The following is a 15,442-nucleotide window of genomic DNA, read 5'->3' as shown; positions in this document are numbered from 1 at the left end:
CACTAACTACCAAAAACCAGATATGGTGCTCGAAATTTTCAATAAACCGTTTCCCATAATTACTGAAGCTGACAATGACCTCGGAAGCCTACATCTCCACAAGGTTCAAAATATTCATCTTTTTTAATCTTGTGATGATTTCCAACTGCAAATGATGGTACCACTCATTGCAACTTAATGAGCTCTGTAAGAGTCTTATTCAATTGTGAACAAAATGTCAGGTTAAAGTTTAGGATATTCTGTCCCTGATAAAGAATGGTCAAACTCATATGCCACATCGCAGCATAAGTGTCTCTGTCACGGCAGCTATGCAGCAAACCTTTAATTCCTTGCTACATGGAAAGCGTCTGTAGCAGCTGATGTTTTCCTGCTAATGGTGACTCAGTGTAGCCGTTACATAAAACGAACTAGAAAAGCAGTCTTCAACTGCATGAATCAACAGTAGTTAGAAATAGGCGAGAAGGAATTAAAAATATTACCTCTTGCCGAGGCAAAAAAGGCCTTAGTCATCAGTGTGACTAATTCCGTGTGTCTACAAGCAACATGTCTATTGCTTGTTTTTTTGTTTTTAACTTGTTCCTTGATATATTATTTTCATTCACTTTTGCACGGACTGATTATGTATTGTGCTACAGGCAAGACGTAACCAGATGTTTAGATTTTGTAGTATAAAACGCGTTTCGTGAACAAATAATCCCCGTTTCGCACATGTAATAAAAATTGACTCAGTGTTTTCATACAGTATCTAAATTACAGCTACGCTGACTTTAGACCTCCATAATCCGTTCTTTACAGACGAATGGAAAAACTGGTAGAAGCCCACCTAGGGGAAGATCAGTTTGGATTCCGTAGAAATGTTGGAACACGTGAGGCAATACTGACCCTACGACTTATCTCAGAAGATTGATTAAGGAAAGGCAAACCTACGTTTTTAGCATTTGTAGACTTAGAGAAAGCTTTTGGCAATGTCGAGTGGAATACTTTCTTTCAAATTCTGAAGGTGGCAGGGGTAAAATACAGGGAGCGAAAGGATATTTAAAGTTTGTACAGAAACCAGAAGGCAGTTATAAGAGTCGCGGGACATGAAAGGGAAGCAGTGGTTGGGAAGGGAGTGAGATAGGGTTGTAGCCTATCCCTGATGTTATTCAATCTGTATATTGAGCAAGCAATAAAGGAAACAAAAGAAAAATTCGGAGTAGGAATTAAAATCCACGGAGAAGAAATAAATACAGGGTTATTACAAATGACTGAAGCGATTTCACAGCTCTACAAAAACTTTATTATTTGAGATATTTTCACAACGCTTTGCACACACATACAAAAACTCAAAAAGTTTTTTTAGGCATTCACAAATGTTTCATATGTGCCCCTTTAGTGATTCGGCAGACATCAAGCCGATAATCAAGTTCCTCCCACACTCGGCGCAGCATGTCCCCATCAATGAGTTCGAAAGCATCGTTGATACGAGCTCGCAGTTCTGGCACGTTTCTTGGTAGAGGAGGTTTAAACACTGAATCTTTCACATAACCCCACAGAAAGAAATCGCATGGGGTTAAGTCGGGAGAGCGTGGAGGCCATGACATGAATTGCTGATCATGAACTCCACCACGACCGATCCATCGGTTTCCCAATCTCCTGTTTAAGAAATGGCGAACATCATGATGGAAGTGCGGTGGAGCACCATCCTGTTGAAAGATGAAGTCGGTGCTGACGGTCTCCAGTTGTGGCATGAGCCAATTTTCCGCGGGCTACGCGTGAAACTTGCCTGCACGCGTTCAACCGTTTCTTCGCTCACTGCAGGCCGACCCGTTGATTTCCCCTTACAGAGGCATCCAGAAGCTTTAAACTGCGCATACCATCGCCGAATGGAGTTAGCAGTTGGTGGATCTTTGTTGAACCTCGTCCTGAAGTGTCGTTGCACTGTTATGACTGACTGATGTGAGTGCATTTCAAGCACGACATACGCTTTCTCGGCTCCTGTTGCCATTTTGTCTCACTGCACTCTCGAGCGCTCTGGCGGCAGAAACCTGAAGTGCGGCTTCAGCCGAACAAAACTTTATGTGTTTTTCTACGTATCTGTAGTGTGTCGTGACCATATGTCAATGAATGGAGCTACAGTGAATTTATGAAATCGGTTCAATCATTTGTAATAGCCCTGTACTTTGAGGTTCGCCGATGGCATTGTAATTCTGTCAAAGACAGCAAAGGACCTGGAAGAGCAGTTGAACGGAATGGACAGTGTCTTGAAAGGAGAATATAAGATAAACAGCAACAAAAGCAAAACGAGGATAATGGAATGTATCCGAATTAAATCGGGTGATGCTGAGGGTATTAGATTAGGAAATGAGACACTTAAAGTAGTAAATGAGTTTTGCTGCTTGGGGAACAAAATAACTGATGATGGTCGAAGTAGAGAGGATATAAAATGTAGACTGGCAATGGCAAGGAAAGCGTTTCTGAAGAAGAGAAATTTGTTGACATCGAGTATAGATTTAAGTGTCAGGAAGTCATTTCTGAAAGTATTTGTATGGAGTGTAGCCATGTATGGAAGTGAAACATGGACGATAAATAGTTTGGAGAAGAAGAGAATAGAAGCTTTCGAAATGTGGTGCTACAGAAGAATGCTGAAGATTAGATGGGTAGATCACGTAACTAATGAGGAGATATTTAATAGAATTGGGGAGAAGAGAGATTTGTGGCACAACTTGACTAGAAAAAGGGATCGATCGGTTGGTAGGACATATTCTAAGGCATCAAGGGATCACCAGCTTAGTGTTGGAGGGCAGCGCGGAGGATAAAAATCGTAGAGGGAGACCAAGAGATGAATACACTAAACAGATTCAGAAGGATGTAGGTTGCAGTAGGTACGGGGAGATGAAGAAGCTTGCACAGGATAGAGTAGCATGGAGAGCCGCATCAAACCAATCTCAAGACTTAAGACCACAACAGCAACAAATCCGTATGTTCGTAGGTTCCTGAAGCTAGTGTGGAAAGGAAACTGCTCGCCATGACAGGAAGTTAACATTGGACGGTTGTAAATTCGCAACGTCCGTAGCGCTATTCCTTTCAACAGGACACGGTGTTGACCCTGGACAGTGACCTGAGATATCGAACTCACTTTTGCTATCGGCTAGCGATGAGACGAAAATACGCCGCGTGCTACCGAACATATCAAACAAGCACCAACTATCTCATTATTTTCACTAAAATTTTTGTTATGTAAAAATAAATAAACCAAAAGACTCGATCTCGCCTTTGCGGACGACCTAGGGATAGCTACTAGGACTACCAGTGAAACGAAACACGTCCTAAGGAACCATATTCAGACTGTTGGCCTTCAAATTTGCAGTGAGGAGACACAGTATATGGACTTCATACATGGAGACCTACGATTCCTGACGACGAAATGTTGGAACATCACTGAACATCTCAAACACTTACGTGAAATCATCGAGAACAATGATAGTGATAAAGTGAGTTATAACGCTCGTGCAGGAAAAGTGTATAAAGGCTGCAAAGACACCTGGATATATAACACAATATCCGTTTCCAAACTGCACCACTAAGAAACAATCGTTCTCCCAGGAGCGCTACATACATTTGAGGTAAGACATCATCATTTACCATGACTGACAATTTTACCAGGAAAATGGAACGACAGATATTTTGGAATCCATTTGGAATCCAGCTCCAAGACGATCTCTCACTGCACAAAAGTTCGCACGAATTTTATTTCTTTACGAAACACTTTAATTTCATTGCACAGCGAAGACATCTGAAATTTTATGAATATATGGTAAAAATGATCTCCTCACGATTTATAAAAAAAATACTATAGACTTCGTTTGAGCTGCACAGGTCAAGTGAAATTTCCAGCACCAGGTCTTGGAGTTATGTGTGACTTACTTCTATGATACACTTCGTTTGAGCTATATATAAGAGGAGAAACTTCCGATACCCGTTTTTTTTTTAAGTTTTTCTCTTATTGTGGTGTTGTTGAGTGCTGAGATTTTTGTTTGGTTCATTTTTGCGTTAATATTTGTTTTGGTATGTTTTGATATTAGGACTGTGATATATTTACTATGTCCCTGTCCAGAAACCCCTAATTCCTGCTGTTGTTCCGTTAGTTTCATGTTATTTATGCAATTAAATAATTTCGCGTTGTTTGTCTGTGTTTACGTGCGTGATGTGTCACTTTTTGGTCCCCATATTTCTTTAGCTTTAAGGAGGATTATGCGCATGTTGGTGACATCACAGTGCCGCAGTTTTTGGTTATCCCAAACAGATTATCCTAAACAACTGCTGGGTTGGCCATATCAAAAAATCTTAATGAGGTACGGTATATACCGAAGTGACAAACGTCATGTAATACCCCCTAATGCCGTGTCGGACCTCACTCCAAGTGCATTGACTCAACAAGTCGTTGGAAGTCCCCGACAGACATATTGAGCCATTCTGCCTCTGTAGTCTTCCATAACTGCGAAAGTGGAACTAGTGCAGGATTTTCTGCATTAAATCACCTCTCGATTATGTCACATGAATGTTCGATGGGATTCACGTCGGGCGATCTGGGTGGCCAATTCATTCGTTCTAACTGTCCAGAATACTCCTCAAACCAATTGGGAACAATTGTGGTCCGGTGACATGGCGCATTGTCATCCATAAAAATTCCTACGTTGTCAGAGAACACGACGTTTATGAATGGTTACAAACGGTCTCCAAGTAGACCAACATAAACCATTTCCAGTCAATGGTCGGTATAGTTGTACCAGATGATCCAGTCCATTCCACGTAAACACAACGCGCACCACATTTTTGAAGGAAAAAGAAAATGTCTGTGAAATCTTATGGGACGTAACTGCTAAGGTCATCAGTCCCTAAGCTTACACACTACTTAACCTAAAGTATCCTAAGGACAAACACACACACCCATGAAACTTCCTGGCAGATTAAAACTGTGTGCCCGACCGAGACTCGAACTCGGGACCTTTGCCTTTCGCGGGCAAGTGCTCTACCATCTGAGCTACCGAAGCACAACTCACGCCCGGTACTCACAGCTTTACTTCTGCCAGTATCTCGTCTCCTACCTTCCAAACTTTACAGAAGCTCTCCTGCGAACCTTGCAGAACTAGCACTCCTGAAAGAAAGGATACTGCGGAGACATGGCTTAGCCACAGCCTGGGGGATGTTTCCAGAATGAGATTTTCACTCTGCAGCGGAGTGTGCGCTGATATGAAACTTCCTGGCAGATTAAAACTGTGTGCCCGACCGAGACTCGAACTTGGGACCTTTGCCTTTCGCGGGCAAGTGCTCTACCATCTGAGCTACCGAAGCACGACTCACGCCCGGTACTCACAGCTTTACTTCTGCCAGTACCTCGTCTCCTACCTTCCAAACTTTACAGAAGCTCTCCGCTGCAGAGTGAAAATCTCATTCTGGAAACATCCCCCAGGCTGTGGCTAAGCCATGTCTCCGCAATGTTCTTTCTTTCAGGAGTGCTAGTTCTGCAAGGTTCGCAGGAGAGCTTCTGTAAAGTTTGGAAGGTAGGAGACGAGGTACTGGCAGAAGTAAAGCTGTGAGTACCGGGCGTGAGTCGTGCTTCGGTAGCTCAGTTGGTAGAGCACTTGCCCGCGAAAGGCAAAGGTCCCGAGTTCGAGTCTCGGTCGGGCACACAGTTTTAATCTGCCAGGAAGTTTCATATCAGCGCACACTCCGCTGCAGAGTGAAAATCTCATTCTGGAAACATCCCCCAGGCTGTGGCTAAGCCATGTCTCCGCAATGTCCTTTCTTTCAGGAGTGCTAGTTCTGCAAGGTTCGCAGGAGAGCTTCTGTAAAGTTTGGAAGGTAGGAGACGAGGTACTGGCAGAAGTAAAGCTGTGAGTACCGGGCGTGAGTCGTGCTTCGGTAGCTCAGTTGGTAGAGCACTTGCCCGCGAAAGGCAAAGGTCCCGAGTTCGAGTCTCGGTCGGGCACACAGTTTTAATCTGCCAGGAAGTTTCATATCAGCGCACACTCCACTGCAGAGTGAAAATCTCATTCTGGAAACACACACCCATGCCCGAGGGAGGACTCTAACCTCCGCCGGGACCAGCCGCACAGTCCATGACTGCAGCGCCTGAGACCGCTCGGCTAATCCCGCGCGGCACACAACATTTTTCCAGTGGCCTAGTGTCCAACCGATGACGTCACGAGGCAAGGAGAGGCGCTGCAGGCCATATCGTGGTGTCAGCAGAGGCACTCGAGTCATTCACCTCCTGCCATAGCCCATTAACACTAAAATTCGCAGCAGTGTCCTAACGGATACGTTCGTCTTACGTCCCACATTGATTTCTGCGGCAATTTCACGCAGTGTTGCTTATCTGTTAGCTCTGACAGCTCCATGCCCTCTGTTGTTCCTGATCTATATTTACGATGTAGGAGACAATCTGAGTAGCCATCTTAGATTGTTTGCAGATGATGCTGTCATTTACCGTCTTGCAAAGTCATCAGATGATCAAAACGACTTGCAAAATGATTTAGATAAGATAAGACATCTGCATGGTGCGAAAAGTGGCAATTGATCCTGAATAAAGAAAAGTGTGAAGTTATTCACGTGAGTACTAAAAGAAATCAGCTAAATTTCAATTACGCGATAAGTCACACAAATCTGAGGGCTGTAAATTCAACTAAATACTTACTGATTACAATTACAAATAACCTACATTGGAACGATCACACAGATAATATTGCGGGTAGAGCAAACCAAAGATTGCGATTCATTGGCAGAACACTAAGAAGTTGCAATAGGTCTACCAAAGAGACTGCTTACACCACGCTTGTCCGAACTATTCTGGAGTACTGCTGTGCGGTGTGGGATCCGCATCAGGTGGGACTGACGGATGACATCGAAAAAGTATAAAGAAGGGCAGCTCGTTTTGTATTATCGCGAAATAGGGGAGATAGTGTCACAGACATGATACGTGAATTGGAGTGGCAACCATTAAAACAAAGGCGTTTTTCGTTGCAATGGGATCTTTTCATGAAATTTTCAATCTCCAGTTTTCTCCTCCGATTGCGAAATCATTCCGTTGGCACCCACCTACATAGGGAGAAATGATCATCGCGATAAAATAAGAGAAATCAGGGCTCGCTCAGAAAAATTTAAGTGCTCGTTTTTCCCGCGTGCCTTTCGACAGTGGAACGGTAGAGAGACAGCATGAAGGTAGTTCATTGAACCCTCTGCCAGGCACTTTATTGTGAATAGGAGAGTAATCACGTAGATGTAGATGTAGATGTAGACGCTAGCGTCGCTGCTCTCGGTTGTTAAGTGCAGGGCATCGGCCGGCCGTAATGGCCGAGAGGTTCTAGGCGCTACAGTTTGGAACCGCTCGATCGCTACGGTCGCAGGTTCGAATCCTGCGTCGCGCATGGATGTGTGTGATGTCCTTAGGTTAGTTACGTTTAAGTAGTTCTAAGTTCTAGGGGACTGATGCCCTCAGAAATTAAGTCCCATAGTGCTCAGAGCCATTTGAACCATTTTTTTGAAGGCCGTCGGTCACTGCATTGTCCGTAGCGAGAGATAATGCTCCAACAACATGATTTTACTGTAACAAATATTGCCAATATTTAAGAGAAACTTTACACTGATAAACCAAAACAATATGATCAGTAACCACCGCCTGGTGGCGTTGCGGTCACGTGATGCGGTAACAAAAGTATGTAAGCGGAGGAGACACGGAAAGAAGGTCACCGTAACGAAGGTATGGGCTGTAAAGGGGTAAATCTATTGAGGCAAGTGACTTTGACCTAGGGCACATTATTATTACTACGCAAAGCCCATGAACAAGTATCTCGAAAACGGTGAAGCTGCTCGAATGTTCACGTGCTACTGTCGTGAGCGCCTACGAAAAGAGGTAGAAGGACAGTGAAATTACCACTAGGTGCTAAATGGCTGGACGTCCACAACTGTGCACAGAAAGTAGGCTTCGGAGGTTTGTCTGCTCTATAAGTGGGACAGATGGCGATTTGCGGCATCTCTGTCGAAAGAGCATAATGCTGGTGAACGCACAATTGTTTTGGAGCTCACCGTTCATCGCCCATTGTTGAACTTGGATGTCTACAGCAGACCACGCCTTCGTGATCACAAGTTGACCCAACGACATCGTCAATTGCGATTGTAGTGGGCACGGACAATCGGATTCGATCGATGGAAACGTGTCGGCTCTTCGGCTGAATCACATTTTTGCTACACTTGTAGCGTCGCAAGTTGTTCCGAGCGAACGTTGTTTTACGATAGCTTGGTGCATGTAACTTCGGGGTCTGACATCTAGCGGCCTACCCGGGAGACACACGTGCATCTGTCACTGCCTGCCGCGGGGAAGCTACTCAATGTCTGTAACTCAACGCTTACATTCACCACCTCTAAAAATCTGAATAAAGGATAGTAGTTTTTGTATAATCGCTTTCAAAATTTGTATACTGCACTTTGTTATTGATAGAAAGGTGGTGCGAAAATCTCAGCTTTCTAGCGGGCACATTTTCGGAGATAGAAAAATTTACTTTAAAGTTAGAAAAACTACACTTAAGAAAGGAAATTTACCTGGGAACATTTATTACTTGTTTTGGGCTGTCAGTTGAAATACTCACCTGAAGTATCAGGGTATAGCATTACTTAATTGAAATTTAGCTTAAAAATTTCAAATACCTTACAACTTTCGTAGTATGAAATCTAGAATAACTTCAGAGAGCGCTATTAAAATCAATATTTATTTTGTTGTGTGTTATGAGAGCCTGTGAGTAAATGAGAGTGTGTATATGGGACATTCGTTAAATTCAGTATTGCACCATATACAGCCTTAAGTAACGTGCAAGAGTTACACAGGCCTGTCATGGAAAAATGATCCTAGGGGATTTACCCACTTTGTTGATGACATATGTCTAGGTGTGACTGCTATTGTAACAGAGCAGCCAGAAAGTCAGCTAGAGTAAAATCTGTATCTAAACAATATTTCCAGAATTATTGTCTTTTCGTTTATTAAACGTTACTATAATATTTGTATGTCAGATGGCCACAAATGTGTCTGTGTGTAAGGATTGGTGCAGACCGGTTTTGGCTTGAGTATGATTACGATCGACTATTCTTATTGGCAGTCAGTTTGGTCAGCCAATCGGAATTGAGATGGTTCCCGCTCGTTACCTGATAGTTATACTGGGAGTGAGGCTGGAAGAAGGGAGAAGCTCGCTAGCTTTGAACACGGATGGTCATGTTACTAGCGCCAGTAAAAATAATGTGTAAGATGAATAATTACTTAGTGTTTGAGTTATTGGTGAGCTAAGTCGATAGCAGTTGTTGAGGACTGCTTGGCGAAATTTCAGAGGTTTTCACTAAATCTTTTGCACAGATTGAATATTGGCCTTCATAGAATCTGCGTCGCATGTTTCAGTATTCAACTATTGAGCGTTTTTTGCTAGCAGTTTTCTTTTTTAGATATCCACAAGAAGGACCGAATGTAATAACCTATATTAGTGGTGAAATTAATGAATGTGGAAACGTTGTTTAATCTGGGTCGGGTTTGGACAGATTTTTGACTGCTGTGCATGTGAAATGTATGTATGAATCGTGAACTGGAAGGGAATAGACAATCGTCTAAATGTGGACTGAATAGTACCTTTTCTTTGGTTACCAAGGACAAAATAAACATAATTGTGTGGAAATTTCGGACATCATTTTCCAGAAGCTAAATCCATTTTCTCACTGCCTGATGAAATTTAATAACAGTATTTCTACAGGACTTTCTTTCATAGCTAGAGTTGTAGTTGTTGTTGTGGTCTTCAGTCCTGAGACTGGTTTGATGCAGCTCTCCATGCTACTCTATCCTGTCCAAGCTTCTTCATCTCCCAGTACCTATTGCAACCTACATCCTTCTGAATCTGCTTAGTGTACTCATCTCTTGGTCTCCCCCTACGATTTTTACCCTCCACGCTGCCCTCCAATACTAAATTGGTGATCCCTTGATGCCTCAGAACATGTCCTACCAACCAATCCCTTCTTCTGGTCAAGTTGTGCCACACACTTCTCCCCAATCCTATTCAGTACCTCCTCATTAGTTATGTGATCTACCAATCTAATCTTCAGCATTCTTCTGTAGCACCACATTTCGAAAGCTTCTATTCTCTTCTTGTCCAAACTGTTTACCGTCCATGTTTCACTCCAATACATGGCTACACTCCATACAAATACTTTCAGAAACGACTTTCTGACACTTAAATCTATACTCGATGTTAACAAATTTCTCTTCTTGAGAAACGCTTTCCTTGCCATTGCCAGTCTACATTTTATATCCTCTCTACTTCGACCTTCATCAGTTATTTTGCTCCCCAAATAGCCAAACTCATTTACTGCTTCAAGTGTCTCATTTCCTAATCTAATTCCCTCAGCATCACCCGATTTAATTCGACTACATTCCATTATCCTCGTTTTGCTTTTGTTGATGTTCATCTTATATTCTCCCTTCAGGACACCATCCTTTCTGTTCAACTGTTATTCCAAGTCCTTTGCTGTGTCTGACAGAATTACAATGTCATCGGCGAACCTCAACGTTTTTATTTCTTCTCCATGGATTTTAATACCTACTCCGAATTTTTCTTTGTTTCCTTTACTGCTTGCTCAATATACAGATTGAATAACATCGGGGAGAGTCTACAACCCTGTCTTACTCCCTTCCCAACCACTGCTTCGCTTTCATGTCCCTCGACTCTTATAACTGCCATCTGGTTTCTGTACAAATTGTAAATAGCCTTCCGCTCCCTGTATTTTACCCCTGCCACCTTTATAATTTGAAAGACAGTATTCCAGTCAACATTGTCAAAAGCTTTCTCTTAAGTCTACAAATGCTAGAGATGTAGGTTTGCCTTTCCTTAATCTTTCTTCTAAGATAAGTCGTAAGGTCAGTACTGCTTCACGTGTTCCAACATTTCTACGGAATCCAAACTGATCTTCCCCGAGGTCGGCTTCTACCAGTTTTTCCCTTCGTCTGTAAGGAATTCGCGTTAGTATTTTGCAGCTGTGACTTATTAAACTGATAGTTCGGTAATTTTCACATCTGTCAACACCTGCTTTCTTTGGGACTGGAATTATTGTATTCTTGTTGAATCTGAGGGTATTTCGCCTGTTTCATACATCTTGCTCACCAGATGGTAGTTTTGTCAGCTAGATTTGCCAATTCATTTTCTTACTGCCTGATGAAATTGAATGACAGTATTTGTACAGGACTTTCTTTCATAGCTAGAGTTGCGCGGCCTCAGAAATTGTAGATATTAGGTGGTGTTTTTTATCAATGCTGCTTTTGCATCATCTTGTATCTACGTTGTCGAGTGAAGGGACAAGGAGCAGACGCCGTTCTGAGGTAGGTGAATTTTAATTTGCAGCCTGCACAGTGACAAAGACGAATAGACACGAGAAAATAACCCAGATCCGCCGCACACTAGGTCGACGGTTGTTTTCACAAACACCGTCATCGAAGTGTACGGCAACTCGAAATGTGCCGTGCGCAACGCACGCGGGCTGGTGTAAACGGTATTATTCTGTGTTAGACATTTTCCTACGCTCGCATGGAACCTGTGGTAGTAATCGAGGACACGCTGACAGCTGCGAACAACCTGGATACGTTCATGGTCGATGTCTTCCCGGGCGGCGATGTTATCTTTCAGCAGTATACACTATTGGCCACTAAAATTCTTACACCAAGAAGAAATGCAGATGATAAACGGGTATTCATTGGACAAATATATTATACTAGAACTGACATGTGATTACATTTTCACGCAATTTGGGTGCATATATCCTGAGGAATCAGTACCCAGAACAACCACCTCTGGCCGTAATAACGGCCTTGATACGCCTGGGCATTGAGTCAAACAGACCTTGGATGGCGTGTACACGTACAGCTGCCCATGCAGCTTCAACACGATACCACAGTTCATCACAGGTAGTGAGCAACGTATTGTGACGAGCCAGTTGCTCGGCCACCATTGACCAGACGTTTTCAGTTGGTGAGAGATCTGGCGAATATGCTGGCCAGGACAGCAGTCGAATATTTTCTGTGTCCAGAAAGGCCCGTACAGGACCTGCAACATGCTGTCGTACATTATCCTGCTGAAATGTAGGGTTTCGCAGGGATCGAATGAAGGGTACAGCCACGGGTCGTAACACATTTGAAATGTAATGTCCACTGTTCAAAGTGCCCTCAGTGCGAACAAGAGGTGACCGAGACGTGTAAGCAGTGGCACCCCATACCATCACGCCAGGTGATACGCCAGTATGGCGATGACGAATACGCGCTTCCAATGTGCGTTCACCGCGATGTCACCAAACACGGATTCGACAATCATTATTCTGTAAACTGAACCTGGATTCATCCGAAAGAATGACGTTTTGCCATTCGTGCACCCAGGTTCGTCGTTGAGTACGCCATCGCAGACGCTCCTGTCTCTGATGCAGCATCAAGGGTAACCGCAGCCATGGTCTCCGAGCTGACAGTCCATGCTGCTGCAAACGTCGTCGAACTGTTCGTGCAGATGGTTGTTGTCTTGCGAACGTCCCCATCTATTGACTCAGGGATCGAGACGTGGCTGCCATGCGGATACGTCGCCTGTCATCTCGACTGCTAGTGGTACGAGGTCGTTGGGATCCAGCATGGCGTTCCGTATTACCCTGCTGAACCCACCGATTCCATATTCTGCTAACAGTCATTGGATCTCGACCAACACGAGCAGCAATGTCGCGATACGATAAACCGCAATCGCGATAGGCTACAGTCCGACCTTTATCAAAGTCGGAAACGTGATGGAACGCATTTCTCCTCCTTACACGAGGCTCCACAACAACGTTTCACCAGGCAACGCCGGTCAACTGCTGTTTGTGTATGAGAAATCGTTTGGAAACTTTCGTCATGTCAGCACGTTGAGGTGTCCCACCGGCACCAACCTTGTGTGAATGCACTGAGAAGCTCATCATTTGCATATCACAGCATCTTCTTCCTGTCGTTTAAACTTCGCGTCTGTAGCACGTCATCTTCGTGGTGTAGAAATTCTAATGGCCAGTAGCGTAATTGTCCGTGTCTGGAAGACTGAACCGTGTTACAATGATTTCAGGGGGATTACAGTGAGCTCATTTTGATATCTCGGCGGGCAAATTCGCCTGATGTAAATCTTAAGGACCCATCTGGGTCGCTAATGGGCGCCATCACCGCGTACGCAAATCTGCGGTCCGTCACTTACCGAATTAAATGACATGTGCGCAGACATCTAATGCCATGCACCTCCACAAACCTATCTACAAACTGTAGGATCCCTGATACGCAGAATCAGTGGTGTATTTCGTTCCAAAGAAGGACAAACAAGGTAGTAAGAAGGTGGTCATAATGTTTTGGCACATCAGTGTATAAACAGAAGCGTGCTGCAGGCGACGTGGTCACCTTCCTCAGGTAAGACACTGTTACCTCGAGTACTGGTTGTCAGGTGACTCGCCGTGCATGGATGAAGCAGCTTATCTTCTTGTTTATGCGGTAGCGGACAGTTCAAGGCCAGGCGGGCATCGGCGGCGCAGAACGCACGGTGAATCACTGGCTGCAAGCTGAAAGTTGTTACGCGCACATGCAGTAGTTGTAACCGCCAAGCACACTGCCAATACGCGCTCCGGTTAGCAAGCACAGCTGATCGAACGGGTGGTCGACAGTAACCTTAGCGCAAAGTGTTTGGCAGAAGATACTGCTGGCTGGCTCAAATGTCTCTGAGCACTATGGGACTTAACTACTGAGGTCATCAGTCCCCTACAACTTAGAACTACTTAAACCTAACTAATCTAAGGACAACTGACGCATCCATGCCCGAGGCAGGTTTCGAACCTGCGACCGTAGCGGTCGCGCCGTTCCAGACTGTAGCGCCTAGAACCGCTCGGCCACTCCGGCCGGCTTACTGCTGGCACCACTAACATTTCCCCTCTGCCCTTTCCAACCCCGAAATGCTATGTGGTGAGAACGACTGTCAGTAACGTACCATGAACTCTAATTTCCCTGATTTTTTTCGTCAAAGTCATTTTGCGAGACGTACAGTTTGTCTGCATCGAAACACTCAATTTTTTGAGACAGTTTCAAAATACCCTACTGGCCATTAAAATTGCTACACCAAGATGAAATGCAGATGATAAACGGGTATTCATTGGACAAATATATTATACTAGAACTATTATGTGCTTACATTTTCAAGCAATTTGGGTGCATACACTCCTGGAAATGGAAAAAAGAACACATTGACACCGGTGTGTCAGACCCACCATACTTGCTCCGGACACTGCGAGAGGGCTGTACAAGCAATGATCACACGCACGGCACAGCGGACACACCAGGAACCGCGGTGTTGGCCGTCGAATGGCGCTAGCTGCGCAGCATTTGTGCACCGCCGCCGTCAGTGTCAGCCAGTTTGCCGTGGCATACGGAGCTCCGTCGCAGTCTTTAACACTGGTAGCATGCCGCGACAGCGTGGGCGTGAACCGTATGTGCAGTTGACGGACTCTGAGCGAGGGCGTATAGTGGGCATGCGGGAGACCGGGTGGACGTACCGCCGAATTGCTCAACACGTGGGGCGTGAGGTCTCCACAGTACATCGATGTTGTCGCCAGTGGTCGGCGGAAGGTGCACGTGCCCGTCGACCTGGGACCGGACAGCAGCGACGCACGGATGCACGCCAAGAACGTAGGATCCTACGCAGTGCCGTAGGGGACCGCACCGCCACTTCCCAGCAAATTAGGGACACTGTTGCTCCTGGGGTATCGGCGAGGACCATTCGCAACCGTCTCCGTGAAGCTGGGCTACGGTCCCGCACACCGTTAGGCCGTCTTCCGCTCACGCCCCAACATCGTGCAGCCCGCCTCCAGTGGTGTCGCGACAGGCGTGAATGGAGGGACGAATGGAGACGTGTCGTCTTCAGCGATGAGAGTCGCTTCTGCCTTGGTACCAATGATGGTCGTATGCGTATTTGGCGCCGTGCAGGTGAGCGCCACAATCAGGACTGCATACGACCGAGGCACACAGGGCCAACACCCGGCATCATGGTGTGGGGAGCGATCTCCTACACTGGCCGTACACCACTGGTGATCGTCGAGGGGACACTGAATAGTGCACGGTACATCCAAACCGTCATCGAACCCATCGTTCTACCATTCCTAGACCGGCAAGGGAACTTGCTGTTCCAACAGGACAATGCACGTCCGCATGTATCCCGTGCCACCCAACGTGCTCTAGAAGGTGTAAGTCAACTACCCTGGCCAGCAAGATCTCCGGATCTGTCCCCCATTGAGCATGTTTGGGACTGGATGAAGCGTTGTCTCACGCGGTCTGCACGTCCAGCACGAACGCTGGTCCAACTGAGGCGCCAGGTGGAAATGGCATGGCAAGCCGTTCCACAGG

This window comes from Schistocerca cancellata, chromosome 7 (assembly GCF_023864275.1).
Source record: "Schistocerca cancellata isolate TAMUIC-IGC-003103 chromosome 7, iqSchCanc2.1, whole genome shotgun sequence".
Lineage (NCBI taxonomy): Eukaryota > Metazoa > Arthropoda > Insecta > Orthoptera > Acrididae > Schistocerca > Schistocerca cancellata.
The sequence above is the reverse complement of the archived record's forward strand: the minus strand, read 5'-3'. Positions refer to the sequence as shown.